Raw genomic sequence first — 4,840 nt, forward strand, 5'->3', positions numbered from 1 at the left:
TTTCTTGTGGACGGCTTTAGAGCAGCATCGATAATATGCTGAATCTCAGGGTGCAAGAGCATTGGATTCGAATTCGACGGGGTTTGTCTCGAACCGGATGGTACAGAGAGATTGTGGCAGTGAGAAGCACCCGCATGGTTTGATTCGAGAATCGGGGCCGAAGCGGTCAAAGTGATCGTTGAAACCGATGAATAGAAGCTGTAGAATTCGAGGCTCTCGAATCCGTCGCTGTCCCCAATGGAAGGTCAATCAACGAATCCGCCACGCTGTCAGATTCAATGAGAGCAAATCCGGGTGACGAAGTGTGCCGTCCATTTGCGTTATAAGATACAGAAGTGTCGGAAGATGAAGAAACTCCCCGCGGGAGATGTCGAGCAGTTTCGCAAACCACGCTTGGCGTGGCCACCAGAGGGCAACTAGTATCCCCGACGCACAGTCGCTCACTATCTTCGCTATGACCCTCATCAAAAGAGGGATCGGAGGGAAAGCATAAAAGTTGATGTTGTCCCAAGGGATCATGAATGCGTCCCCTAGGGATGCTTGTCCGATTCCCGCTCTCGAACAGTAAGTCTCGCACACCCTGTTCTGTTGGGTAGTGAATAGGTCCACATCGGGAAACCCCCAGCGCCTGAACAGGTGGTTGCGCGTGCAAGGATCCAGTTCCCACTCGTGCGAAGTGAAGATGTGTCTACTGAGAAGATCCGCATGTACGTTGTCTGTGCCGGCCAGATGAATGGCCATCAGAGTAATGTGTCTCGGAATGCACCAGTCCCAAATCGTCATAGAAAGCCTGGCTAAGGTCAGTGACTTCGTCCCTCCTTGCTTGTTCAGATAAAAAACGGTCACTATATTGTCCGAAGTTATCTGAACGATCCGATGACAAAGGAGGTCTTCGAAAGAACGAAGGGCTTTGAAGACTGCCAGCAGCTCTAGGAAGTTGATATGATTCGTGGATTCTAGACGAGTCCACGTTCCCTGGGTAGACAGGCCAGAGCAGATCGCCCCCCATCCTAGGAGAGACGCGTCGGTACCGAGAGTTATCGAAGGAGGTTGCGGCCTGAAGGGGACTCCCACCACGAGATTGGTCGGCTTCAGCCACCAGCACAGGGAGTGGAGCACGGAAGACGGGATCCGAATCCGTTTCGACTGTGGGTCTCTTTGTGGATGATACACCTTGTTGAAAAATAATTGTAGTGGGCGAAGCCGAAGACTGGCATGTGGAACTACAGCAACTGTGGAGGCCATATGCCCCAGGACCCTCTGGATGGATCTCGCCGTAACCGTTCCCTCTCGTCGAATTCGATGGATATGGCGAGCGAGAGTCTGCTGTCTGTCCTGAGGGAGGAAGGCTTTCTCCAACATCGAATCCAAGCGAGCTCCAATGAAGGTGAGCGTCTGTGTTGGAAGAAGAGAAGATTTCTCTGTATTAATACGTAGACCCAGACTATCTAGTAAGGCACGGGTTGTATGGATGGTGTCTAGTAGTCCTTCTCTGGATTGCGAGACTAACAGCCAGTCATTGAGGTACGGGTAAATTTGTATGCCCTGAAGGCGTAGGAAGGCACAGACAGGAGCCGCACATTTGGTAAAAATTCTCGGAGCTGAAGCCAGTCCGAAGGGTAAAACTTTGAACTCATAAAGTTGGTTTGCAACAACAAAACGAAGGAAACGCCTGTAATTTGGATGAATTGAAATATGAAAGTAGGCGTCCTTCAGGTCCAGTGAGGCGAACCAATCCCCTTTCCTTAACAACGGCAAAATGTTTTGAAGGGTGGTCGTACGGAACTTTCTCGGTGTAATAAACTTATTCAAGTCCCGTAAATCCAAAATCGGACGTAGACCGCCGTCCCGCTTGGGGACCATAAAGTATCTGGAATAGAATCCGTGGAGTCCGTCAGATGGGAATACTTGACGAATCGCTCCTTTAAGGAGAAGTTAATGTATTTCATCGAGAAGTACCGACGAACATGAAGTAGACCGGATCGGACTCGATGGAGGAACGATGTCAAATTCTATTCGATAGCCTTATTGAACGATGGACAATACCCACAGGTCAGATGTGATGGACTCCCCGGATGAGAGGGGGGTGGGTATTAAAGGAGCGTGAGGAGTGGTTCGCCAGTCCCGTCAGTGCTGCCTCCGATCGTCGAAGCGACGGCGGCCCTGTTGGAAGCGCTGCTGGGGCTGAGGACGGCGACGCTGCTGCTGTTGTTGCTGGCGAGGTTGCGGCAGCTGTTTCTGTTGGTATGGCTGCCTGTAGGATGGCCGATTCCAGGAACACTTACGTCTGCTATGTGACTGGATCTCCATCCTGCGCGCCGTCATTCTTGACTCGTGTAGTTTCTTGAGTTTATGGTCGGTGTGTGAATGGAAGAGTCCCGAGCCGTCAAAAGGCATCTCTTCTATTCGCCGCTTCGTTTCCTCCGGGAAATTACAACTCCGAAGCCATGCGTGTCTCCGGAGGGAAACGGCACCGACCAAGGCCCGGGAGTCAGTGTCCACGTGGTGACGTGCCGTGGACAACTGCTGCACCGCGACCTGCATGGCTTCTTTGATCAGGACCTTCGCAAGGTCACCCTGGTGGTTTGGGAGGGTGGAGGCGACGTTGTGGAGCTGCTGCATAATAAAGTATTGATAGCGCGCCAACATCGCCTCATAGTTAGAAATGCGAAGTCCTAAGCCCGAGGCAGCATAGACCCGCCTGGCCAGGGAATCTATTTTCCGGCCCTCCTTATCCCTCGGCGCCGTATGTCCCCTCGCCTCCCTGCCTTGCGAGGATTCGACGACCGCCAAGTTTGGTTTCGGGTGCTTTAACAGGAAGGGAATGTCTTCTTCCCTGACCCTGTACATAGATTCATATCTCCTGGACGTCGGTTGAGGATGTGAAGGTAGGTCCCAGGGCTGCGTCATCGCCTGCCACAGGGTAGTTATAAGTGGCAGAATGATAGAGGTCGATTGCTGCCCACGGACGACGTCGTAAAACTTATCCGTCGACAGTCCCGGGCGCTGGGCAGCATCGATGTCCAGGGACTGGACAAGCCTCGACATCAGCTCTGCGAAGGAGACGTGTGACTCATCGGGTGACGCAGGATCCTGGGATGTCACCACAACGTCCGGGGAGGTTGAGTCTACGTCAGAGTCATCCGAATCAGCACCATAGTATGGCGGGGCAGAAGATGATGACTCCGCCGGTGATAAGGAGCGGCTGCGGTACCCTCCTCGAATCCACAGGCCGCGGTTGGTCACGGGGCGGAGGTGAGGATCGCGCTCTGGGAGCAGGGTAGTATCCCACAGAGAGCAGGTCTCCTCAAGGTTGGCAGTAGGGATGATGCCAACTCTCCGGGCGTTGCTCTACCGAGCGGCTCCTCTGATTCCCTGGTGGGGACAGGCCAGCTTCTGTCTCCAATGTCACCGCAGGCATCGGTGTCGGTGCCCTCGCTCTGGGAGGGGAGTCCTCAATTTCCCCGTCCGAGAAAGACCCCCGTAGAGTTGGAAGGGGTGCTGGCAGGAGGTCAACCGCACGTCGGGGAGACCCCTGAGGGGTGACCCGCATAGCCTCTTGAAGGATCAGTTCGGGCGGGGTCGGTATCGTAGCCGCCACCGGTACCGAAGGGCCCGTCGGCTCTGAGTCCCAATTTTGGGAACGATCCGTAGACTTAGCCTTCTTTAGAGGCTTAGAGGCCTTTTCCTTTCTGGCCTTCTTATGGCCTGCCGGCTTGTCTTCGGCATGTTTGCGCTTCTCATGCCTCTTTTTTGGTGAGGCAGAGGGGGCCAGTGAAGCAGACGCGCCTTCATCCGAAGGACGTGAGGGTGGAGCCAGAGAAGCGGAGCCCGGTTTTGGAGTAGAGATGAGCGGGTCTGATTGCATCAGAGCCCTATCTCAAAGGAGCCTCCGAAGCCGGTTTTCGCGGTTCTTCCTAGCCTGCTTAGAGAAGGCTAGGCAATGAACACACTTATCCGTCCTATGCCCCTCCCCAAGGCAGAGGAGGCATAGGTCATGCGGATCAGTAGGTGCCATTTTTGACCCGCAGTCAGCACATTTGCGGAAAGCCGCCCGCTGCGCCATCGCAGAAAAGGGAAGAAAAGAAAGATAGTGCAGAGGGTAAGTATATATTTTTGGGGTTTTGTTTTTTTTTTTTTGGATCGAAGAAGAAATGAGAGAAAACTACACAGAACGGGAAGCGAGGTAAGGGGAAAGTAGTTTAAGGGCAATATATAAGGAGAGGACCAAGAATAGCCAAAGCGAAGGTCGAAAGCGGCGCGAGGCACAGCAAACGGCGGTCGCAAAGACTGAACAAATGGCGGACGCTCCGCTCTTTATAGCCCATAGGGGAGGGGAGCGGAGCTTCCCGCCAAAAACCATTAGCTTTCAATCTTCCGGCCAAAGGCACTGCGCAGGCGCAATACCCATATGTGTGATGCACAGAGGCCACGACGAAGAACTTTCAGAACTACTGTCTGTTAGCTTTGAGAAATCATAGAGAAGGACTAATTTCTCTAGAAATGAAACTTTGCTTCTATAATTGAAACTTAACTATTCCCTTGCAAAATATAAATTTGAACTCTGAGACCTTGAAGCAGTTCTCTGCCTATTCAGTCCTTTACAACTGAGTGTAGGCATAAAAAACTGAAATTTGGCAGGTCAGGGGGGGTGGGAGGTTGTTTTTGGAGCAGCAAAGGCAAACTAATCAGATGTTGCCGAGGATCAGAGGCTGAGAAAGTGCTACAGAAAACACATGGACATGTCTGTCAGGCCTCTCCAAATAGGTAGTTCCCAGGAACTGTTGAAAAAACACTGTTCTTAACCCATTAAATCCAGGACTCCAACACAGAGCAGAAA

This window comes from Varanus komodoensis, unplaced genomic scaffold (genome assembly GCF_004798865.1).
Source record: "Varanus komodoensis strain SLA01 unplaced genomic scaffold, ASM479886v1 scaffold1, whole genome shotgun sequence".
Classification (NCBI taxonomy): domain Eukaryota; kingdom Metazoa; phylum Chordata; class Lepidosauria; order Squamata; family Varanidae; genus Varanus; species Varanus komodoensis.